General features: G+C 45.9%; 1 protein-coding gene across 2 annotated transcripts in view; it reads left to right on the forward strand.

The window, feature by feature from the left end:
* Positions 1–11,481: 11,481 nt before the first annotated feature.
* Positions 11,482–26,502, forward strand: part of LOC134984684 (gastrula zinc finger protein XlCGF57.1-like) — a 59,770-nt gene continuing 44,749 nt past the window's right edge. For both annotated transcript variants that reach the window (XM_063950206.1, XM_063950208.1), the window contains exon 1: positions 11,482–11,530. The gene's annotated coding sequence lies outside the window, so the exon portion shown is untranslated. The remainder of the gene's footprint in view (positions 11,531–26,502) is intronic.

Raw genomic sequence — 26,502 nt, forward strand, 5'->3', positions numbered from 1 at the left:
GGTGTCAAAATTCTTGCCCGAGACTCGTTAACCCTTGCAAAACTACAGCTACTTATTCAAATTAGTAATTCATAATACTGTGAATGTGCCCACTTGGGCAGCGTATTTCATGGCAAAACCAGCGTTGGGCAAGGCAAAATCCATGTGGGTCATATGCAAGTGACCGGACTCTATTGATTTCAGGTGTCAAAATTCTTGCCCGAGACTCGTTAACCCTTGCAAAACTACAGCTACTTATTCAAATTAGTAATTCATAATACTGTGTATGTGCCCACTTGGGCAACGTATTTCATGCCCAAACCAGTGTTGGGCAAGGCAAAATTGATGTGGGTCATATGCAAGTGACCCGACTCTATTGATTTCTGGTGTCAAAATTGTTGCCCGAGACTCGTTAACTCTTGCACAACTACAGCTACTTATTCATAATAGAAAATGATAGTGTTAAGGTGCCCACTTGGGCAGCGTATTTCATGGCCAAACCAGTGTTGGGCAAGGCAAAATACATGTGGGTCATATGCAAGTGACCCGACTCTATTGATTTCTGGTGTCAAAATTGTTGCCCGAGACTCGTTAACCCTTGCAAAACTACAGCTACTTATTCATAATAGAAAATGATAGTGTTAAGGTGCCCACTTGGGCAGCGTATTTCATGGCCAAACCAGTGTTGGGCAAGGCAAAATCCATGTGGGTCATATGCAAGTGACCCGACTCTATTGATTTCAGGTGTCAAAATTCTTGCCCGAGACTCGTTAACCCTTGCAAAACTACAGCTACTTATTCAAATTAGTAATTCATAATACTGTGAATGTGCCCACTTGGGCAGCGTATTTCATGGCAAAACCAGCGTTGGGCAAGGCAAAATCCATGTGGGTCATATGCAAGTGACCGGACTCTATTGATTTCAGGTGTCAAAATTCTTGCCCGAGACTCGTTAACCCTTGCAAAACTACAGCTACTTATTCATAATAGAAAATGATAGTGTTAAGGTGCCCACTTGGGCAGCGTATTTCATGCCCAAACCAGTGTTGGGCAAGGCAAAATCCATGTGGGTCATATGCAAGTGACCCGACTCAGTTGATTTCAGGTGTCAAAATTCTTGCCCGAGACTCGTTAACCCTTGGAAAACTACAGCTACTTATTCATAATAGAAAATGAGAGTGTTAAGGTGCCCACTTGGGCAGCGTATTTCATGGCCAAACCAGTGTTGGGCAAGGCAAAATCCATGTGGGTCATATGCAAGTGACCCGACTCTATTGATTTCAGGTGTCAAAATTCTTGCCCGAGACTCGTTAACCCTTGCAAAACTACAGCTACTTATTCAAATTAGTAATTCATAATACTGTGAATGTGCCCACTTGGGCAGCGTATTTCATGGCAAAACCAGCGTTGGGCAAGGCAAAATCCATGTGGGTCATATGCAAGTGACCGGACTCTATTGATTTCAGGTGTCAAAATTCTTGCCCGAGACTCGTTAACCCTTGCAAAACTACAGCTACTTATTCATAATAGAAAATGAGAGTGTTAAGGTGCCCACTTGGGCAGCGTATTTCATGCCCAAACCAGTGTTGGGCAAGGCAAAATCCATGTGGGTCATATGCAAGTGACCCGACTCTATTGATTTCTGGTGTCAAAAGTCTTGCCCGAGACTCGTTAACCCTTGCACAACTACAGCTACTTATTCAAATTAGTAATTCATAATACTGTGTATGTGCCCACTTGGGCAGCGTATTTCATGGCCAAACCAGTGTTGGGCAAGGCAAAATCCATGTGGGTCATATGCAAGTGACCCGACTCTATTGATTTCTGGTGTCAAAAGTCTTGCCCGAGACTCGTTAACCCTTGCACAACTACAGCTACTTATTCAAATTAGTAATTCATAAAACTGTGTATGTGCCCACTTGGGCAGCGTATTTCATGGCCAAACCAGTGTTGGGCAAGGCAAAATCCATGTGGGTCATATGCAAGTGACCCGACTCTATTGATTTCAGGTGTCAAAATTGTTGCCCGAGACTCGTTAACTCTTGCAAAACTACAGCTACTTATTCATAATAGAAAATGATAGTGTTAAGGTGCCCACTTGGGCAGCGTATTTCATGCCCAAACCAGTGTTGGGCAAGGCAAAATCCATGTGGGTCATATGCAAGTGACCCGACTCAGTTGATTTCAGGTGTCAAAATTCTTGCCCGAGACTCGTTAACCCTTGGAAAACTACAGCTACTTATTCATAATAGAAAATGATAGTGTTAAGGTGCCCACTTGGGCAGCGTATTTCATGGCCAAACCAGTGTTGGGCAAGGCAAAATCCATGTGGGTCATATGCAAGTGACCCGACTCTATTGATTTCAGGTGTCAAAATTCTTGCCCGAGACTCGTTAACCCTTGCAAAACTACAGCTACTTATTCAAATTAGTAATTCATAATACTGTGAATGTGCCCACTTGGGCAGCGTATTTCATGGCAAAACCAGCGTTGGGCAAGGCAAAATCCATGTGGGTCATATGCAAGTGACCCGACTCAGTTGATTTCAGGTGTCAAAATTCTTGCCCGAGACTCGTTAACCCTTGGAAAACTACAGCTACTTATTCATAATAGAAAATGATAGTGTTAAGGTGCCCACTTGGGCAGCGTATTTCATGGCCAAACCAGTGTTGGGCAAGGCAAAATCCATGTGGGTCATATGCAAGTGACCCGACTCTATTGATTTCAGGTGTCAAAATTCTTGCCCGAGACTCGTTAACCCTTGCAAAACTACAGCTACTTATTCAAATTAGTAATTCATAATACTGTGAATGTGCCCACTTGGGCAGCGTATTTCATGCCCAAACCAGTGTTGGGCAAGGCAAAATCCATGTGGGTCATATGCAAGTGACCCGACTCTATTGATTTCTGGTGTCAAAAGTCTTGCCCGAGACTCGTTAACCCTTGCACAACTACAGCTACTTATTCAAATTAGTAATTCATAATACTGTGTATGTGCCCACTTGGGCAGCGTATTTCATGGCCAAACCAGTGTTGGGCAAGGCAAAATCCATGTGGGTCATATGCAAGTGACCCGACTCTATTGATTTCAGGTGTCAAAATTGTTGCCCGAGACTCGTTAACTCTTGCAAAACTACAGCTACTTATTCATAATAGAAAATGATAGTGTTAAGTGCCCACTTGGGCAGCGTATTTCATGCCCAAACCAGTGTTGGGCAAGGCAAAATCCATGTGGGTCATATGCAAGTGACCCGACTCAGTTGATTTCAGGTGTCAAAATTCTTGCCCGAGACTCGTTAACCCTTGCAAAACTACAGCTACTTATTCAAATTAGTAATTCATAATACTGTGAATGTGCCCACTTGGGCAGCGTATTTCATGGCAAAACCAGCGTTGGGCAAGGCAAAATCCATGTGGGTCATATGCAAGTGACCGGACTCTATTGATTTCAGGTGTCAAAATTCTTGCCCGAGACTCGTTAACCCTTGGAAAACTACAGCTACTTATTCATAATAGAAAATGATAGTGTTAAGGTGCCCACTTGGGCAGCGTATTTCATGGCCAAACCAGTGTTGGGCAAGGCAAAATCCATGTGGGTCATATGCAAGTGACCCGACTCTATTGATTTCAGGTGTCAAAATTCTTGCCCGAGACTCGTTAACCCTTGCAAAACTACAGCTACTTATTCAAATTAGTAATTCATAATACTGTGAATGTGCCCACTTGGGCAGCGTATTTCATGGCAAAACCAGCGTTGGGCAAGGCAAAATCCATGTGGGTCATATGCAAGTGACCGGACTCTATTGATTTCAGGTGTCAAAATTCTTGCCCGAGACTCGTTAACCCTTGCAAAACTACAGCTACTTATTCAAATTAGTAATTCATAATACTGTGTATGTGCCCACTTGGGCAACGTATTTCATGCCCAAACCAGTGTTGGGCAAGGCAAAATTGATGTGGGTCATATGCAAGTGACCCGACTCTATTGATTTCTGGTGTCAAAATTGTTGCCCGAGACTCGTTAACTCTTGCACAACTACAGCTACTTATTCATAATAGAAAATGATAGTGTTAAGGTGCCCACTTGGGCAGCGTATTTCATGGCCAAACCAGTGTTGGGCAAGGCAAAATACATGTGGGTCATATGCAAGTGACCCGACTCTATTGATTTCTGGTGTCAAAATTGTTGCCCGAGACTCGTTAACCCTTGCAAAACTACAGCTACTTATTCATAATAGAAAATGATAGTGTTAAGGTGCCCACTTGGGCAGCGTATTTCATGGCCAAACCAGTGTTGGGCAAGGCAAAATCCATGTGGGTCATATGCAAGTGACCCGACTCTATTGATTTCAGGTGTCAAAATTCTTGCCCGAGACTCGTTAACCCTTGCAAAACTACAGCTACTTATTCAAATTAGTAATTCATAATACTGTGAATGTGCCCACTTGGGCAGCGTATTTCATGGCAAAACCAGCGTTGGGCAAGGCAAAATCCATGTGGGTCATATGCAAGTGACCGGACTCTATTGATTTCAGGTGTCAAAATTCTTGCCCGAGACTCGTTAACCCTTGCAAAACTACAGCTACTTATTCATAATAGAAAATGATAGTGTTAAGGTGCCCACTTGGGCAGCGTATTTCATGCCCAAACCAGTGTTGGGCAAGGCAAAATCCATGTGGGTCATATGCAAGTGACCCGACTCAGTTGATTTCAGGTGTCAAAATTCTTGCCCGAGACTCGTTAACCCTTGGAAAACTACAGCTACTTATTCATAATAGAAAATGAGAGTGTTAAGGTGCCCACTTGGGCAGCGTATTTCATGGCCAAACCAGTGTTGGGCAAGGCAAAATCCATGTGGGTCATATGCAAGTGACCCGACTCTATTGATTTCAGGTGTCAAAATTCTTGCCCGAGACTCGTTAACCCTTGCAAAACTACAGCTACTTATTCATAATAGAAAATGAGAGTGTTAAGGTGCCCACTTGGGCAGCGTATTTCATGCCCAAACCAGTGTTGGGCAAGGCAAAATCCATGTGGGTCATATGCAAGTGACCCGACTCTATTGATTTCTGGTGTCAAAAGTCTTGCCCGAGACTCGTTAACCCTTGCACAACTACAGCTACTTATTCAAATTAGTAATTCATAATACTGTGTATGTGCCCACTTGGGCAGCGTATTTCATGGCCAAACCAGTGTTGGGCAAGGCAAAATCCATGTGGGTCATATGCAAGTGACCCGACTCTATTGATTTCAGGTGTCAAAATTGTTGCCCGAGACTCGTTAACTCTTGCAAAACTACAGCTACTTATTCATAATACAAAATGATAGTGTTAAGGTGCCCACTTGGGCAGCGTATTTCATGCCCAAACCAGTGTTGGGCAAGGCAAAATCCATGTGGGTCATATGCAAGTGACCCGACTCAGTTGATTTCAGGTGTCAAAATTCTTGCCCGAGACTCGTTAACCCTTGCAAAACTACAGCTACTTATTCAAATTAGTAATTCATAATACTGTGAATGTGCCCACTTGGGCAGCGTATTTCATGCCCAAACCAGTGTTGGGCAAGGCAAAATCCATGTGGGTCATATGCAAGTGATCCGACTCTATTGATTTCTGGTGTCAAAAGTCTTGCCCGAGACTCGTTAACCCTTGCACAACTACAGCTACTTATTCAAATTAGTAATTCATAATACTGTGTATGTGCCCACTTGGGCAGCGTATTTCATGGCCAAACCAGTGTTGGGCAAGGCAAAATCCATGTGGGTCATATGCAAGTGACCCGACTCTATTGATTTCAGGTGTCAAAATTGTTGCCCGAGACTCGTTAACTCTTGCAAAACTACAGCTACTTATTCATAATAGAAAATGATAGTGTTAAGGTGCCCACTTGGGCAGCGTATTTCATGCCCAAACCAGTGTTGGGCAAGGCAAAATCCATGTGGGTCATATGCAAGTGACCCGACTCAGTTGATTTCAGGTGTCAAAATTCTTGCCCGAGACTCGTTAACCCTTGCAAAACTACAGCTACTTATTCAAATTAGTAATTCATAATACTGTGAATGTGCCCACTTGGGCAGCGTATTTCATGCCCAAACCAGTGTTGGGCAAGGCAAAATCCATGTGGGTCATATGCAAGTGATCCGACTCTATTGATTTCTGGTGTCAAAAGTCTTGCCCGAGACTCGTTAACCCTTGCACAACTACAGCTACTTATTCAAATTAGTAATTCATAATACTGTGTATGTGCCCACTTGGGCAGCGTATTTCATGGCCAAACCAGTGTTGGGCAAGGCAAAATCCATGTGGGTCATATGCAAGTGACCCGACTCTATTGATTTCAGGTGTCAAAATTGTTGCCCGAGACTCGTTAACTCTTGCAAAACTACAGCTACTTATTCATAATAGAAAATGATAGTGTTAAGGTGCCCACTTGGGCAGCGTATTTCATGCCCAAACCAGTGTTGGGCAAGGCAAAATCCATGTGGGTCATATGCAAGTGACCCGACTCAGTTGATTTCAGGTGTCAAAATTCTTGCCCGAGACTCGTTAACCCTTGGAAAACTACAGCTACTTATTCATAATAGAAAATGATAGTGTTAAGGTGCCCACTTGGGCAGCGTATTTCATGGCCAAACCAGTGTTGGGCAAGGCAAAATCCATGTGGGTCATATGCAAGTGACCCGACTCTATTGATTTCAGGTGTCAAAATTCTTGCCCGAGACTCGTTAACCCTTGCAAAACTACAGCTACTTATTCAAATTAGTAATTCATAATACTGTGAATGTGCCCACTTGGGCAGCGTATTTCATGGCAAAACCAGCGTTGGGCAAGGCAAAATCCATGTGGGTCATATGCAAGTGACCGGACTCTATTGATTTCAGGTGTCAAAATTCTTGCCCGAGACTCGTTAACCCTTGCAAAACTACAGCTACTTATTCATAATAGAAAATGAGAGTGTTAAGGTGCCCACTTGGGCAGCGTATTTCATGCCCAAACCAGTGTTGGGCAAGGCAAAATCCATGTGGGTCATATGCAAGTGACCCGACTCTATTGATTTCTGGTGTCAAAAGTCTTGCCCGAGACTCGTTAACCCTTGCACAACTACAGCTACTTATTCAAATTAGTAATTCATAATACTGTGTATGTGCCCACTTGGGCAGCGTATTTCATGGCCAAACCAGTGTTGGGCAAGGCAAAATCCATGTGGGTCATATGCAAGTGACCCGACTCTATTGATTTCTGGTGTCAAAAGTCTTGCCCGAGACTCGTTAACCCTTGCACAACTACAGCTACTTATTCAAATTAGTAATTCATAAAACTGTGTATGTGCCCACTTGGGCAGCGTATTTCATGGCCAAACCAGTGTTGGGCAAGGCAAAATCCATGTGGGTCATATGCAAGTGACCCGACTCTATTGATTTCAGGTGTCAAAATTGTTGCCCGAGACTCGTTAACTCTTGCAAAACTACAGCTACTTATTCATAATAGAAAATGATAGTGTTAAGGTGCCCACTTGGGCAGCGTATTTCATGCCCAAACCAGTGTTGGGCAAGGCAAAATCCATGTGGGTCATATGCAAGTGACCCGACTCAGTTGATTTCAGGTGTCAAAATTCTTGCCCGAGACTCGTTAACCCTTGCAAAACTACAGCTACTTATTCATAATAGAAAATGATAGTGTTAAGGTGCCCACTTGGGCAGCGTATTTCATGGCCAAACCAGTGTTGGGCAAGGCAAAATCCATGTGGGTCATATGCAAGTGACCCGACTCTATTGATTTCAGGTGTCAAAATTCTTGCCCGAGACTCGTTAACCCTTGCAAAACTACAGCTACTTATTCAAATTAGTAATTCATAATACTGTGAATGTGCCCACTTGGGCAGCGTATTTCATGGCAAAACCAGCGTTGGGCAAGGCAAAATCCATGTGGGTCATATGCAAGTGACCGGACTCTATTGATTTCAGGTGTCAAAATTCTTGCCCGAGACTCGTTAACCCTTGCAAAACTACAGCTACTTATTCATAATAGAAAATGAGAGTGTTAAGGTGCCCACTTGGGCAGCGTATTTCATGCCCAAACCAGTGTTGGGCAAGGCAAAATCCATGTGGGTCATATGCAAGTGACCCGACTCTATTGATTTCTGGTGTCAAAAGTCTTGCCCGAGACTCGTTAACCCTTGCACAACTACAGCTACTTATTCAAATTAGTAATTCATAATACTGTGTATGTGCCCACTTGGGCAGCGTATTTCATGGCCAAACCAGTGTTGGGCAAGGCAAAATCCATGTGGGTCATATGCAAGTGACCCGACTCTATTGATTTCTGGTGTCAAAAGTCTTGCCCGAGACTCGTTAACCCTTGCACAACTACAGCTACTTATTCAAATTAGTAATTCATAAAACTGTGTATGTGCCCACTTGGGCAGCGTATTTCATGGCCAAACCAGTGTTGGGCAAGGCAAAATCCATGTGGGTCATATGCAAGTGACCCGACTCTATTGATTTCAGGTGTCAAAATTGTTGCCCGAGACTCGTTAACTCTTGCAAAACTACAGCTACTTATTCATAATAGAAAATGATAGTGTTAAGGTGCCCACTTGGGCAGCGTATTTCATGCCCAAACCAGTGTTGGGCAAGGCAAAATCCATGTGGGTCATATGCAAGTGACCCGACTCAGTTGATTTCAGGTGTCAAAATTCTTGCCCGAGACTCGTTAACCCTTGGAAAACTACAGCTACTTATTCATAATAGAAAATGATAGTGTTAAGGTGCCCACTTGGGCAGCGTATTTCATGGCCAAACCAGTGTTGGGCAAGGCAAAATCCATGTGGGTCATATGCAAGTGACCCGACTCTATTGATTTCAGGTGTCAAAATTCTTGCCCGAGACTCGTTAACCCTTGCAAAACTACAGCTACTTATTCAAATTAGTAATTCATAATACTGTGAATGTGCCCACTTGGGCAGCGTATTTCATGGCAAAACCAGCGTTGGGCAAGGCAAAATCCATGTGGGTCATATGCAAGTGACCGGACTCTATTGATTTCAGGTGTCAAAATTCTTGCCCGAGACTCGTTAACCCTTGCAAAACTACAGCTACTTATTCAAATTAGTAATTCATAATACTGTGTATGTGCCCACTTGGGCAACGTATTTCATGCCCAAACCAGTGTTGGGCAAGGCAAAATTGATGTGGGTCATATGCAAGTGACCCGACTCTATTGATTTCTGGTGTCAAAATTGTTGCCCGAGACTCGTTAACCCTTGCAAAACTACAGCTACTTATTCATAATAGAAAATGATAGTGTTAAGGTGCCCACTTGGGCAGCGTATTTCATGGCCAAACCAGTGTTGGGCAAGGCAAAATACATGTGGGTCATATGCAAGTGACCCGACTCTATTGATTTCTGGTGTCAAAATTGTTGCCCGAGACTCGTTAACCCTTGCAAAACTACAGCTACTTATTCATAATAGAAAATTATAGTGTTAAGGTGCCCACTTGGGCAGCGTATTTCATGCCCAAACCAGTGTTGGGCAAGGCAAAATCCATGTGGGTCATATGCAAGTGACCCGACTCAGTTGATTTCAGGTGTCAAAATTCTTGCCCGAGACTCGTTAACCCTTGCAAAACTACAGCTACTTATTCAAATTAGTAATTCATAATACTGTGAATGTGCCCACTTGGGCAGCGTATTTCATGGCAAAACCAGCGTTGGGCAAGGCAAAATCCATGTGGGTCTTATGCAAGTGACCGGACTCTATTGATTTCTGGTGTCAAAATTGTTGCCCGAGACTCGTTAACCCTTGCAAAACTACAGCTACTTATTCATAATAGAAAATGATAGTGTTAAGGTGCCCACTTGGGCAGCGTATTTCATGGCCAAACCAGTGTTGGGCAAGGCAAAATCCATGTGGGTCATATGCAAGTGACCCGACTCTATTGATTTCTGGTGTCAATATTGTTGCCCGAGACTCGTTAACCCTTGCAAAACTACAGCTACTTATTCATAATAGAAAATGAGAGTGTTAAGGTGCCCACTTGGGCAGCGTATTTCATGCCCAAACCAGTGTTGGGCAAGGCAAAATCCATGTGGGTCATATGCAAGGGACCCGACTCTATTGATTTCTGGTGTCAAAATTGTTGCCCGAGACTCGTTAACCCTTGCAAAACTACAGCTACTTATTCATAATAGAAAATGATAGTGTTAAGGTACCCACTTGGGCAACGTATTTCATGCCCAAACCAGTGTTGGGCAAGGCAAAATCCATGTGGGTCATATGCAAGTGACCCGACTCAGTTGATTTCAGGTGTCAAAATTGTTGCCCGAGACTCGTTAACCCTTGCACAACTACAGCTACTTATTCAAATTAGTAATTCATAATACTGTGTATGTGGCCACTTGGGCAGCGTATTTCATGGCTAAACCAGTGTTGGGCAAGGCAATATCCATGTGGGTCATATGCAAGTGACCTGACTCTATTGATTTCAGGTGTCAAAATTGTTGCCCGAGACTCGTTAACCCTTGCAAAACTACAGCTACTTATTCAAAATGGTGAATTATAGTGTATGTGCCCACTTTGCCAGCGTATTTCATGCCCAAACCAGCGTTGGGCAAGCCAAAATACAGGTGGGTCATATGAAAGGGACCCTACTCTGTGAATTTCAGGCGTCAAATGTGTTGCCTAAGACACGTTAACCCTTGCAAAACTGAATGATCTGAATAAGAAGCTGGAGCTCGAATAAGAAGTGAATAAGAAGCTGGCCGAATAAGAAGCTAACTTCAGCCTCGTACCCCCCTATGTGTGTATACCGCCCCCTGTGTATACTGCCCCCTATGTGTGTATATCATCCCATGTGTATATACCGCCCCCTATGTGTGTATACCGCCCCCTATGTGTGTATAACATTCCCCTATGTGTGTATACCACCCCCCATGTGCATATACCGCCCCCTATGTGTGTATAACATTCCCCTATGTGTGTATACCACCCCCCATGTGCATATACCGCCCCCTATGTGTGTATACCGTCCCCTATGTGTAACAACTTTGTATCACCAGTGACATCAGTATGTGCACCACAGGCTACGCCCCCTGTATAATAATAATAATAATAGGACACCACAGTCTGCTCCCCCTGTACAGTAAGACGCCATTACCTGATCTCCACGGACACTGGGAGGCTGCTGCAGTCGGTGAAAACTCACTTCCTGTATGTGGAACACACAGTCCGGAAGTAAGGTGGAACGCACAGGCCGGAAGTAGATTATGATTGGCAACGGCTGCTACCTGGTTACTGGCCCCTCCCCTCCTCCACCCCGCCCACAGCACCGCCCTCTGTGAGGGATATTGACATACATGTCCCCAGTGCAGGAGGCCGGCGGCCATTTTCTAGTAGACCAGTCCGGCAGCAGGTGTTGCAGCAATAGGATCCCTAACCGTGTAGTGACGTCAGGAGCGGCGGCCATTTTCCCCTGGTCTGAGCTCCGCCTTCCTTCTATCATTCCCACAAGGCAGCAGGAGCAGAGAGCAGCCATTGCTGTGTCTGGCAGCAGGTAATGATATTATTATTATTATTCTATAGGCTGAGCAGCTCTGGTGTCAGGTTCTGTACTACAGGGGGAGCAGCCTCTGGTGCCTTGTTATAGTGCAGCTGGAGCAGCCTCTGGTGCTGCATTATCCGACCCTGTACAGGTGGCTGACACTCTAGTGTCCTATTACTGTAATACAGGTGACGCAGACCCCGCTGTTACCGTAATACAGGTGAAGCAGACCCGCCGTTACCGTAATACGGGTGGCGCAGTCCCCGCCGTTACCGTAATACAGGTGGCGCACACCCCGCCGTTACCGTAATGCAGGTGGCGCAGACCCCGCCGTTACCGTAATACAGGTGGCGCAGACCCCGCCGTTACCGTAATACAGGTGGCGCAGGCCCCGCCGCTACCGTGACACAGGTGGCGTGGACCCCGCCGTTACCGTAATACAGGTGGTGCGGACCCCGCCATTACCGTTATACGCGTGGCACGGACCCCGCCGTCACCGTGATACAGGTGGCGCGGACCCCGCCTTTACAGAGATACAGGTGGCGCGGACCCCGTCGTTACCGTGATTCTATACACGGGACATTACAGGTGTTGTGTCCTGTGGCATTGTGCTGTACAGCGGGAGCGGCCTGTGTTGTCATAGTATACAGGAGGAGCAGCCTGTGTTGTCATAATATACAGAGGGAGCGGCCTGTGCTGTCATAGTATACAGGGGTAGCATCATGTGCTGTCATAGTATACAGGGGTAGTAGTCATAATACACAGGGGTAACCTCTTGTGTTGTCATAATAGACAGGAGGAGCAACTTGTGGCATCCTACTCTACAGGAGGAGCAGCCTGTTGTGTCCTGTTGTTGTTATTATTATTATTATTATTATTATACAGGAGGATCAGCCTGTTGTGTCCTGTTATAATAATAATTATTATTATACAGGAGGAGCAGCCTGTGGTGCCCTGTTATTATTATACAGAGGGAGCAGCCTGTGGTGTTCAGTTATTATTTTTATACAGGGGGAGCAGCCTGTGGTGTCCTGTTATTAAACAGTAGGAGTAGCCTGTGGTGTCCTGTTATTATACAGGAGGAGCAGCCTGTGGTGTCCTGTTATTATTATACACGGGAAGCATTATTATTATTTTCTCTGACGTCCTAGTGGATGCTGGGAACTCCGAAAGGACCATGGGGAATAGCGGCTCCGCAGGAGACTGGGCACAACTAAAGAAAGCTTTAGGTCACCTGGTGTGCACTGGCTCCTCCCACTATGACCCTCCTCCAAGCCTCAGTTAAGATTTTTGTGCCCGGCCGAGATGGAGGCACACTAGGGGCTCTCCTGAGCTTCTAGAAAGAAAGTATATGTTAGGTTTTTTATTTTACAGTGAGACCTGCTGGCAACAGGCTCACTGCATCGAGGGACTAAGGGGAGAAGAAGCGAACCTACCTGCTTGCAGCTAGCTTGGGCTTCTTAGGCTACTGGACACCATTAGCTCCAGAGGGACCGACCGCATGGAACTGGCCTTGGTGTTCGGTCCCGGAGCCGCGCCGCCGTCCCCCTTACAGAGCCAGAAGCAAGAAGAGGTCCTGAAAATCGGCGGCAGAAGACATCAGTCTTCACCAAGGTAGCGCACAGCACTGCAGCTGTGCGCCATTGCTCCTCTCACACACTTCACACTCCGGTCACTGAGGGTGCAGGGCGCTGGGGGGGGGGGTGCCCTGAGCAGCCATAAATACACCTTGGCTGGCAAATATATCACAATATATAGCCCCAGAGGCTATATATGTGATAAATACCCCTGCCAGTATCCATAAAAAAGCGCGAGAAAAGTCAGCGAAAAAGGGGCGGAGCTAACTCCCTCAGCACACTGGCGCCATTTTCTCTTCACAGTGCAGCTGGAAGAAAGCTCCCCCGGCTCTCCCCTGTAGTTTTCAGGCTCAAAGGGTTAAAAAGAGGGGGGGGGGGGCACTAAATTTAGGCGCAATATTGTATATACAAGCAGCTATTGGGGAAAATTCACTGTTATAGTTTTAATCCCCACATTATATAGCGCTCTGGTGTGTGCTGGCATACTCTTTCTCTGTCTCCCCAAAGGGCTTTGTGGGGTCCTGTCCTCAGTCAGAGCATTCCCTGTGTGTGTGCGGTGTGTCGGTACGGCTGTGTCGACATGTTTGATGAGGAGGCTTATGTGGTGACGGAGCAGATGCCGATAAATGTGATGTCGCCCCCTGTGGGGCCGACACCAGAGTAGATGGATAGGTGGAAGGTATTAACCGACAGTGTCAACTCCTTACATAAAAGGCTGGATGACGTAACAGCTGTGGGACAGACGGCTTTTCAGCCCGCGCCTGCCCAGGCATCTCAAAGGCCATCAGGGGCTCAAAAACGCCCGCTCCCTCAGATGGCAGACACAGATGTCGACACGGAGTCTGACTCCAGTGTCGACAAGGTTGAGACATATACACAATCCACTAGGAACATCCGTGACTTGATCCCGGCAATAAAAAATGTGTTACACATTTCTGACAATAACCCAAGTACCTCTAAAAATGGGTTTTATGTTTGGGGAGAAAAAGCAGGCAGTGTTTTGTTCCCCCATCAGATGAGTGAATGAAGTGTGTGAAAAAAACTGGTAATTTCTAAAAAGTTACTGATGGCGTACCCTTTCCCGCCAGAGGATAAGTTACGCTGGGAGATATCCCCTAGGGTGGATAAGGCGCTCACACGATTGTCAAAAAAGGTGGCACTGCCGTCTTAGGATACGGCCACTTTGAAGGTACCGGTTGATAAAAAGCAGGGGGCTATCCTGAAGTCTGTATTTACACACTCAGGTACTAGACTGAGACCTGCAGATCGTGCTGCTGCAGCGTGGTCGGTGACCCTGTCAAACATACTAGTTTGCTAACATAAGAACATATTAAAGACGTTGTCTTATATATGAGGGATGCACAGAGGGATATTTTGCCGGCTGGCATCCAAAATTAATGTAATGTCCATTCTGTCAGGAGGGTATTAGAGACCTGTCACTGGACAGGTGATGCTGACTTTAAAAGGCGCATAGAGATTCTGCCTTATAAGGGTGAGGAATTATTTGGGGATGGTCTCTGGGACCTCGTATCCACAGCAACAGCTGGGAAGAAATATTTTTACCTCAGGTTTCCTCACAGACTAAGAAAGCACTGTATTATCAGGTACAGTCCTTTCGGCTTCAGAAAAGCAAGCGGGTCAAAGGCGCTTCCTTTCTGCACAGAGACAAGGAAAGAGGGAAAAAGCTGCACCAGTTAGCCAGTACCCAGAATCAAAAATTCTTCTCTCGCTTCCTCTGAGTCCACCGCATGACGCGGAGGCTCCACAGGCGTAGCCAGGTACGGTGGGGGGCCGCCTCAAAAACTTCAGCGATCAGTGGGCTCGCTCACAGGTGGATCCCTGTTTCCTTCAAGTAGTATTTCAGGGGTACAAGCTGAAATTCGAGATGTCTCCCCCCCGCCGTTTCCTCAAATCTGCCTTGCCGACAACTCCCTCAGGTAGGGAGGCTGTGCTAGGGGCAATTCACAAGCTGTATTCCCAGCAGGTGATAGTCAAGGTGCCCCTACTTCAACAAGGACGAGGCTACTATTCCACACTGTTTGGGGTACCGAAACCGCACGGTTCGGTGTGACCCATTTTATATTTAAAATCCTTGAACACATACATAAAAAAAATTCAAGTTCAAGATGGAATCGCTCAGGGCGATTATTGCAAGCCTGGACGAGGGGGATTACATGGTATCCCTGGATATCAAGGATGCTTACCTGCATGTCCCCATTTACCATCCTCACCAGGAGTACCTCAGATTTGTGGTACAGGATTGCCATTACCAAGTCCAGACACTGCCGTTTGGACTGTACATGGCACCGAGGGTGTTTACCAAGGTAATGGCCGAAATGATGATACTCCTTCGAAAAAAGGGAGTTTTAATTATCCCGTACTTGGACAATCTCCTTATAAAGGCGAGGTCCAAGGAGCAGTTGTTAGTCGGGGTAGCACTATCTCAGGAAGTGCTACAACAGCACGGTTGGATTCTAAACAGTCCAAAGTCACAGCTGGTTCCTACGACACATCTACTGTTCCTGGGGATGGTCTGGACTCAGACCAGAAAAAAGGGTTTCTCCCGGAGGAGAAAACCAAGGAGCTGTCATCTCTAGTCAGAGACCTCCTGAAGTCAAAACAGGTATCGGTGCATCATTGCACGCGAGTCCTGGGAAAAATGGTAGCTTCCTACGAAGCAATCCCATTCGGCAGGTTCCATGCAAGAACTTTTCAGTGGGACCTGTTGGACAAGTGGTCCGGATCACATCTTCAGATGCATAGGCCGATAACCCTGTCTCCAAGGACCAGGGTATCTCTACTGTGGTGGCTGCAGAGTGCCCATCTTCAAGAGGGCCGCAGGTTCGGCATACAGGACTGGGTCCTGGTGACCATGGATGCCAGCCTTCGAGGCTGGGGGGCAGTCACACAGGGAAGAAACTTCCAGGGACTTTGCTCAAGTCAGGAGACTAACCTACACATAAATATTCTGGAACTGAGGGCCATTTACAATGCCCTGAGTCAGGCAAGGCCTCTGCTTCAAAACCAGCCGGTTCTGATCCAATCAGACAACATCACGGCAGTCGCCCATGTAAACCGACAGGGCGGTACAAGAAGCAGGATGGCGATGGCAAAAGCCACAAGGATTCTCCTATGGGCGAAAAATCACGTGTTAGCACTGTCAGCAGTGTTCATTCCGGGAGTGGATAACTGGGAAGCAGACTTCATCAGCAGACACGATCTACACCCGGGAGAGTGGGGACTTCATCCAGAAGTCTTCCAACTGATGGTAAACCGTTGGGAAAGGCCACAGGTGGACATGATGGCGTCCCGCTTAAACAAAAAAACTAGAGAAATATTGCGCAAGGTCAAGAGACCCTCAGGCAATAGCTGTGGACGATCTAGTGACACCGTGGGTGTACCAGTCGGTTTATGTGTTCCCCCCTCTGCCTCTCATACCAAAGGTACTGAGAATAATAAGAAGGCGAGGAGTAAGAACGATACTCGTGGTTCCGGATTGGCCAAGAAGAGCTTGGTACCCAGAACTTCAAGAAATGATATCAGAGGACCCATGGCCTCTGCCGCTCAGACAGGACCTGCTACAGCAGGGGCCCTGTCTGTTCCAAGACTTACCGCAGCTGCGTTTGACGGCATGGCGTTTGAACGCCGGATCCTAAAGGAAAAGGGCATTCCGGAGGAAGTCATTTCTACGCTGATTAAAGCCAGGAAAGATGTAACTGCAAAACATTATCACCGCATATGGCGGAAATATGTTGCTTGGTGTGAGGCCAGAAAGGCCCCAACAGAGGAATTTCAACTGGGTCGATTTCTACACTTCCTACAGGCAGGAGTGACTATGGGCCTGAAATTAGGCTCCATTAAGGTACAGATCTCGGCTCTGTCGATTTTCTTCCAGAAAGAACTAGCTTCACTACCTGAAGTTCAGACATTTGTAAAGGGAGTGCTGCATATTCAGCCCCCTTTTGTGCCCCCAGTGGCACCTTGGGATCTCAACGTGGTGTTGAGTTTCCTGAAACCACATTGGTTTGAGCCTCTAAAAACCGTGGATCTAAAATATCTCACGTGGAAAGTGGTCATGTTATTGGCCTTGGCTTCGGCCAGGCGTGTATCAGAATTGGCGGCTTTGTCCTATAAAAGCCCTTATCTGATTTTTCATATGGATAGGGCAGAATTGAGGACTCGTCCCCAGTTTCTCCCTAAGGTGGTATCAGCTTTTCACTTGAACCAACCTATTGTAGTGCCTGCGGCTACTAGGGACTTGGAGGATTCCAAGTTTCTGGACATAGTCAGGGCCCTGAAAATGTATGTTTCCAGGACGGCTGGAGTCAGGAAAACTGACTCGCTGTTTATCCTGTATGCACCCAACAAGATAGGTGCTCCTGCTTCTAAGCAGACTATTGCTCGCTGGATTTGTAGCACAATTCAGCTGGCGCATTCTGCGGCTGGACTGCCGCATCCTAAATCAGTAAAAGCCCATTCCACAAGGTAAAAGCCCATTCCACAAGGAAGGTGGGCTCATCTTGGGCGGCTGCCCGAGGGGTCTCGGCTTTACAACTTTGCCGAGCTGCTACTTGGTCAGGGTCAAACATGTTTGCAAAATTCTACAAATTTGATACCCTGGCTGAGGAGGACCTTGAGTTCTCTCATTCGGTGCTGCAGAGTCATCCACACTCTCCCGCCCATTTGGGAGCTTTGGTATAATCCCCATGGTCCTTTCGGAGTTCCCAGCATCCACTAGGACGTCAGAGAAAATAAGATTTTACTCACCGGTAAATCTATTTCTCGTAGTCCGTAGTGGATGCTGGGCGCCCATCCCAAGTGCGGATTGTCTGCAATACTTGTACATAGTTATTGTTAACTAAAGGGTTATTGTTGAGCCATCTGTTGAGAGGCTCAGTTGTTTTCATACTGTTAACTGGGTATAGTATCACGAGTTATACGGTGTGATTGGTGTGGCTGGTATGAGTCTTACCCGGGATTCAAAATCCTTCCTTATTGTGTCAGCTCGTCCGGGCACAGTATCCTAACTGAGGCTTGGAGGAGGGTCATAGTGGGAGGAGCCAGTGCACACCAGGTGACCTAAAGCTTTCTTTAGTTGTGCCCAGTCTCCTGCGGAGCCGCTATTCCCCATGGTCCTTTCGGAGTTCCCAGCATCCACTACGGACTACGAGAAATAGATTTACCGGTGACTAAAATCTTATTATACAGGGGGATTAGCCTGTGGTGGGCATTTGTTGTTGTTGTTGTTATTATTATTATTATTATTATACAGGGGAGAGGCCTGTGGTGTCCTGTTATTTTTATTACTATTATACAGGAGGACTAGCCTTTGTTGTCCTATTATTAATATTATAAAGAAGGAGTAGCTAGTGGTGTCCACTTATTATTATTATTATTATTATTATTATTATTATTATTATTATACAGGGGCAGCAGCCTGTGGTGTCCTGTCATTATTATTATACAGGGGAAGCAGGCTGTGGTGTCCTGTTATTATTAGTATAATATATTGGTGGGGATGTCACAGTGACATCACTTATATCTATAGTAATAATACAGGGACATGATTGGTTAGGGGATGATGGAATGACACAGTGGTTTCACTTATATCTACAGTAATAATACAGGGACATGACTGGGGAGGTGATGGGGTCTGGGACTGTCACAGTGACATTACTTACATCTATAGTAATAATACAGGGACATTACTGGGGAGGTGATGGGGTCTGGGACTGTCACAGTGACATCACTTGTATCTCTAGTATTAATACAAGGTCATGAATGGGGAGGTGAGGAAATCTGTGAGAGTCACAGTGACATCACTTATATCTATAGTAATAAAATAGGGACATGACTGGTGAGGTGAGGGGAACTGGGAGCATCACTGTGATATCACATATCTATAGTAATAATACAGGGACATGAATAGGGAGGTGAGGGGGTCTGGGAGCTTCACAGTGACATCACTTATATCTATAGTAATACAGGGACATGACTGGAAAGGTGAGGGCATCTGGGAATGTCACAGTGACATCTCTTACATCTATAATAATAATAAGGGGACATGACGAGGTGAGGGAAATCTTGCAGCGTCACAGTGACGTCACTTATATTTATAGTAATAATACAGGGACATTATTGGGGAGGTGAGGGGATATGAGAGCATCACAGTGACGTCACTTATATCTATAGTAATTATACAGGGACGTGGCTGGGGAGGTGAGGGGATCTGGAAACGTCACAGTGACATTACATATCTCTAGTTAAAATACAGGAATCTGACTGGGGAGGTGAGAGGATCTGGGAGCGTCACAGTGACACCACTTACATCTATAATAATAATAATACAGGGATATGACTGGGGAGATGAGGAGATCTCTGAGCATCATAGTAACATCAGTTATATCTTTAATTATAATAATAATATAGGGATATGGGTGAGGGGGTCTGAGAGTGTTACAGTTACATCTCATATCTATAGTAATAATACAGGGACATGACTGGGGAGGTGAGGAGATCTGGGAGTGTCACAGTAACATCACTTATATCTATAATAATAATACAGGGACATGACTGGGGAGGTGAGAGGATCTGGTAGTGTTACAATGACAACACTAATATCTTTAGTAATACAGGGACAGGACTGGGAAGGTGAGGGGATCTGGGGATGTCACAGTGACGTCACTTATCTATAGTAATAATACAGGGACATTACTGGGGAGGTGAGGGGGATCTGGGAGCGTCACAGTAACATCACTTATATCTATAGTAATAATACAGGGACGTGAGTGGGAGGTGAGAGAGTCTGGGAGTGTCACAGTGACATCACTTATGTCAATAGTAATAATACAGGGACATGACTTGGGAGGTGAGGTGGTCTGGGAGTGTTACAGTGACATCACTTATCTCTATAATAATATAGGGATGTGAGTGGAAGGTGAGAGGATCTGGGATCGTCACAGTGACATCACTTGTATCTATAGTAATAATACAGGGACATGACTGGGGAGGTGAAGGGATCTGGGAGCGTTACAGTAACATCACTTATATCTATAGTAATAATACAGGGACATAACCGAGGAGGTGAGGAAATCTTTGAATGTCACAGTGACGTCACTTACATCTATAGTAAAAATACAGTGACGTGACTGTGGAGATGAGGGGGTCTGGGAGTGTTAGAGTGACATCACTTATATCTATAGTAATAATACAGGGACATGACTGGGGGGTGAGGGGGATCTGGGAGCATCACATTTACATCACTTACAACTATAGTGATAATACAGGGACATGACTGGGGAGGTGATGGGGATCTCGGAGCGTCACAGTGGCATCACTTATATCTATAGTAATTATACAGGGACATGAATTGGATGGTGAGAGGAACTGGGAACGTCACAGTGATATCACTTATAGCTTTAGAAATAATACAGGGACATGACTGGGTTGTATGGGGATCTGGAAGTGTCACAGTGACATCACTTATATCTATAGTATTAATACAGAGACATGACTAGGGAGGTGAGTGTATCTCAGCGTCACAGTGACATTACATATCTCTAGTAATAATACAGGGATATGACTGGAGAGGTGAGGGGATCTAGGAGCGTCACAGTGACATGACATATCTATAGTAATTATACAGGGACATGAATTTGAAGGTGAGAGGAACTGGGAACGTCACAGTGATATCACTTATAGCTTTAGAAATAATACAGGGACATGACTGGGTTGTATGGGGATCTGGAAATGTCACAGTGACACCAGGGACATACAGGGACATGACTGGGGAGGTGAAGGGATCTGGGAGCGTTACAGTAACATCACTTATATCTATAGTAATAATACAGGGACATAACCGAGGAGGTGAGGAAATCTTTAAATGTCACAGTGACGTCACTTACATCTATAGTAATAATACAGTGACGTGACTGTGGAGATGAGGGGGTCTGGGAGTGTTAGAGTGACATCACTTATATCTCTACTAATAATACAGGGACATGACTGGGGAGGTGAGGGGATCTGGGAGCATCACAGTGACATCACTTATAGCTATAGTAATAATACAAGTACATGACTGGGGAGGTGAGGGGATCTGGGAGCATCACAGTGACACCACTTATATCTATAGTAATAATACAGGGACATGACTGGAGAGATGAGGGAATCTTGGAGCATCATAGTGACATCACTTATACCTTCAATAATAATTGTAATAATAATACTACAGGGACATGACTGGGGGGTGAGGGGGTCTGGGAGTGTTACAGTGACATCACATATCTATAGTAATAATACAGGGATATGAGTGGGGAGGTGAGGGGATCTGGGAGAGTCACAGTGACATTACTTATGTCTATAGTAATAATACAGGGACATGAGTGGGAGGTGAGAGGATCTGGGAGCGTCACAGTGACATCACTTATATCTATAGTAATAATACAGGGAGATGACTGGGGAGGTGAGGGGGACCTGGGAGCGTCACAGTGACATCACTTGCGTCTATAGTAATAATACAGTTACATGAGTGGGAGGTGAGGGGATCTGGGAGCGTCACAGTGACATCACTTATGTCTATAGTAATAATACAGGGATATGACTGGGGAGGTGAGGGGGATCTGTGAGCGTCACAGTAACATCACTTATATCTATAGTAATAATACAGGGACATGACTGGGGAGGTGAGAGGATCTGGCAGCGTTACAGTGACATCACTTCTATCTATAGTAATAATACAGGGATATGACTGGGGAGGTGAGGGGATCTGGGAGTGTCACAGCGACATCACTTATTTCTTTTTCATCCACTAGGGGGCACTGTAGTACTCTTGGGATATGGACAGTGCAATAGCAGGGATAGGCACATTGAAATATTTAAATGTGTAACCCTCTTCCCACCTCCATACTCCCAAGATGCCTCAGTGTTTTTTGTGCCTTCACCAGGGAAGGTCGCATCCTGGAGTCATTCCAGGTTTTACTTTAAATTTTTCTAACTATTTCCACTCCATGTGTGGGGAGCGTGTTTTGCACAAGCTACTTACTAAGGTATAGCTTTACTGGCTCAAACTCCCCCGCTTCCCGGCTCCCACCAGCGGTCAGACACATACTGCCACTGGGCACCTGTGTCGCTCCACACCTGCCCGTTCCCCGGCACCCAGCAGCACAGCTCCAAACAGCGCTGCCGCTGGCCTCTACAATCTGCCCCTCTAGACAACTGGGAAGCGGCTTCCAGCAGCGGTTAAATAATGCTGCCGCTGGGCACCTGTCAGGCTACACCTCGCGGCTCCAGAGAAGCGGCTTCTGGTAGCGCGGCTCGCAGCAGCGGACAGATCATACTGCCGCCGCTGGACGCCCGTCATATCACACATCTACCCGCTCTCCAGCTTCCACAAGTGCACAGACCACGGTGGATAGCTGCTGCTGCTGCCACTCAGAGCCAGCGCTTGGTATACAATGCGGGGGGTATGTGCTGAAGAAGCTAGGCGTGGCTCACTGCTTTAAGCATTGGGGGAGGTCATTGCGGTCCCTAGTTCAACGGTTCCCCTAAATATAAGGGATGGTGGCCAGGGCTATAAGGGACAGAACAGGCTATTAAGCCTAGGTTATTAGTGCTTTTGGGGGTACATAGGTTTTACATCTAGGGTACAGTCAGATGTCTATATGTTAAAAAAATAAAAAATAAAAAAAAGCACATGCTGGGACGCCGTTTTCACACAAAGGTTACACACCTACTTCCTGCTTCTTCCTACAGCAATATGTCAGTCCTACAACACACGGCTACTGGAGGGGGCAGGGGTGTTTAGTAGGTGGCACAGTGACCATCATAGATTTCCTCTATAACACAGTGCGGTACACGCGGTATTATAGACACTACAGTTATTTTCACTGAGTTGTGCGGACGTTGTCTCACTGTATTATTGTCTGTCTGTCTGCATGACAATATGAGAAACAGCAGCTTGTCTGTGATAACTGTGAGAATGCCTGATTTGCAGTCAGAGTTGTCCGCTGCACGAAAAGACCGTGAGGCGGCTAAGTCTGATTCACGGATAATACCGTGTGAGCAGCCAGTGTGGGCTCAGGATGTTTCTAGAACTTTGCTGGCTTACAAAGTCCATGTATAGTTCAATTTCTAAGAATGGTCATCGTTTGTCTCATAATCACATTCTGACGATTCAATGCCACATCTGATATCTCAGCATTGGGTCAGGAGTCAGATAGTGAGGTCACTAATAGCCCGAGCTATGATGATCTCATTAGAGCGGACGCCAGCTGCTAGGTTGCACTGAAACATATGAGGTTTTATTGCTAGCAGACTATGGGCGACTGTGTGTTTTTCTTATTCATATCTCTGAATAAGCATTTCATAGAAGCATGGCTAAATCCAGTTAAACACTTTTCTGGTACAACGAGATTTCTGTCTAAATATCTTTTCCCTCAGGCTATGACAACTAAATCGCCATCGGTGGAGTCTTCAGTTTCTAAACTTTCACTAAAATTGACTATTCCAGTCCCAGGTGCAGCTATGCTTAAAGACCCCTCGGAGAGTAAGCTGGAGGCCAAGCTAAAGTTCATGTATACAGCAACAGGGGTGATGCTTACACCTGTTTAAGTTGGAGCTTGGGTTAACAAGGCTGTAGTTGCATGGGCGAAGCAGCTCAGGTTAGGCCTACAACAGGGTTTTCCCTCAGACCAGCTTATATTTCTTACCGATCACATTTGTGAATTGGTTGAGTATTTAGGTACGGCTTCGTTGGACGTTGGACAAGTTTGTTCTCGGCTTGCAGCCCGACAGCTGCTGTGGTTGCATTCTTGAAAGGCCGGGGCAGAATCAAAACGAGGAATAGAGGCGTTGCCTTCTACTGGTGTTATTTGGTCCTGAATTGGACAAATGGAATTCTCAGTAAATGAGGGGGGTGGGGATCTGTTTACCTGCCAACCATGCAGAGGGACGTGGTTTTCAACAAACCACTAACCGTCATTAGGACTCAAGCCAGTGGCATGACGGGCTTTCAGCCCGTCTCGGCTCTTCAGTTGTGGGAGCACAACTTCAGAAGGTTCCCATCGCGTGGTTTCAGACATCACAGATAGGTGGATCCGCAGTTTTGTTTTAAAAGGTTTCAATGAGTTTGACTGTCTACCACCGATGCGGTTTTTCAAGACGGGTCTGCCTGTGTCAGCAGAAAAGTGAGAAGGTCTGCAGACCGCTATTCAGTCTCTCATACATTCAGCAGTTTTGGTTCAGGTTCCAGTACACCAACAAGGTCAAGGGTTTTATTCCAATCTTTTTGTAGTACCAAAGCCCAATGGCTCAGTCACACAGATATGGAACCTAAAGGGGTTCAATCGGTACGTCACTTACTACACATTCAAGATGGAATCCCTACGGTCAGTGATTGCAGGTTTAGAACCACAGCAATTCATGATTTTGTGGGATCTCAAGGATGCGTACCTACAAATTCCAATTTGGCCACCACATCAGGCGTACTTAAGTTTGCAGTACAACAAGCGCCATGGATATTCACAAAGGTGATGTCTGTGATGATAGTTCATCTCAGATCCCTGGTAGTGATAATCGTTCCGTACTTAGATGACCTTCTTATTAAGGCTTCGTCTCAACAAATACTTCTTTAACATGCCTTACTGTTGTACAGTGTACTAGTTCAGTACGGTTGGATTGTCAACTTTAAAAACAAAACAAATCAAGTCGCGTCCCGTGTCAAAGAGTTCAGTTTTAGGAATGATTCTGATTACGGTGGATCAACGCATTTACCTGCCACAACAGAAAGTACATGCTGTTCGTCATCTAGTACTGCTAGTGCTCAAACCACGGACAGTCTCGGTGCATTTGTGCATTCGACTGTTAAGACAGATGGGGGCATCTTTCAACACACTCCCGCTTGGAAGATTTCACTCAGGTCCGTCTCAACTGGATCTTCTCGCATAGTGATCCGGCCCTCATCTACATATTCATCAGATGGTGCGCTTGTCTCCAGGGCCAGAGTATCACTACTCTTGTGGCTCCACATACACAATCTCACTGCGGGAAAAAGGTTCAGAGTCTGGAATCGGATATTTCTAATGACGGACGCAAGTCTCAAAGCTTGGGGAGCAGTGGTCCAATATTGTCAGTTTCAGGGTGTCACAACTGAGGGCCTGAGCTGACGGGAGGCAGCCTCAGTTGTAGGGGCTGAGATGTAACGGAACCTGGGAGGTTGTATCAGACCCCTAGACATGTAAGTAACATGTAGAATAACTGCCCGAAGGCGTGACCACGACAACCAGGATAAAAGTCAATGATGTTTATTATGACAAACTCCGTAACACAGCAGCAGTAAAAGGAAACATAAAAGTCAACAGAGGATAAATACAATTCCTGGGTACTACAGGGTGGCAAGGGCCACAGGCACTGGTAGTGTGAGACAGTTCTTATAATCTTCTAGTTGGAAAGTCCTTACCAGGCCTGACTGTAGCAATGGAGAGAACCCAGGATCGTACCAGCTGATGTTCCAGGAAAGGCTGGGCTGCTGAAGGTAAAACGGCTGCTGTGGATACTGGCTGGAACCAGACTGTTGTTGGTACGGAGTGGATACTGGCTGGAACCAGTTAAATAATAAAACGAACTTGAGAGCGATGAAATAATAATGAAGTTTGGAGTTTGAGAGCGGTGAAATAATAATACCGGTGGAGAGTGGTAAACTGCAGAAAAGGACACCGGCCCTTTAAGAGAAGCTATACACTGCTGGAAGCTGGGCTGGAAGCAGGTGATTGTTTGAGGGCGGTGAAATAATAATGAAGTTTGGAGTTTGAGAGCGGTGAAATAATAATACCGGTGGAGAGTGGTAAACTGCAGAAAAGGACACCGGCCCTTTAAGAGAAGCTGTACACTGCTGGAAGCTGGGCTGGAAGCAGGTGATTGTTGTAGCTGGAAACAGGTGAGTCCAGAATGGATCGGAGAGTCAGGCTACACCGCAGATGGAATGCTGGTGCGGGTCTCTATAGCAGAAGTCTGGAGACAGGAGCTGGAACCTGGAAGACAACCACAGGAGAGAGACAAACTGGAACTAGGTTAGACAACCAAAGCACTGACGCCTTCCTTGCTCAGGCACAGCTTACTTATACCTGCAGCAAGGAAGGGGCTGGCTAGGCAATTATGCAAATCAACAATACAGACAGCAGATTGGTGGAAATGCTCAGATGACAAAATCCAAGATGGCTGCGCCCATGCAGACACTTGGAGGGAAGTTTGGTTTGTAATCCATGTGAGAATTGAAACAGTAATGGCGACGCCGGCCACAGGAGACAGGAGACGCCAGACTGACAAGCGCACATTTAACCACGCGGGCACAGCGGAGGCCGCGGCTGATGAAATCACCACTCTGACATTCTGCATGTGAAAACTCAGGAACAG

This window comes from Pseudophryne corroboree, assembly GCF_028390025.1.
Source record: "Pseudophryne corroboree isolate aPseCor3 chromosome 3 unlocalized genomic scaffold, aPseCor3.hap2 SUPER_3_unloc_73, whole genome shotgun sequence".
In the NCBI taxonomy this organism is placed as follows: domain Eukaryota; kingdom Metazoa; phylum Chordata; class Amphibia; order Anura; family Myobatrachidae; genus Pseudophryne; species Pseudophryne corroboree.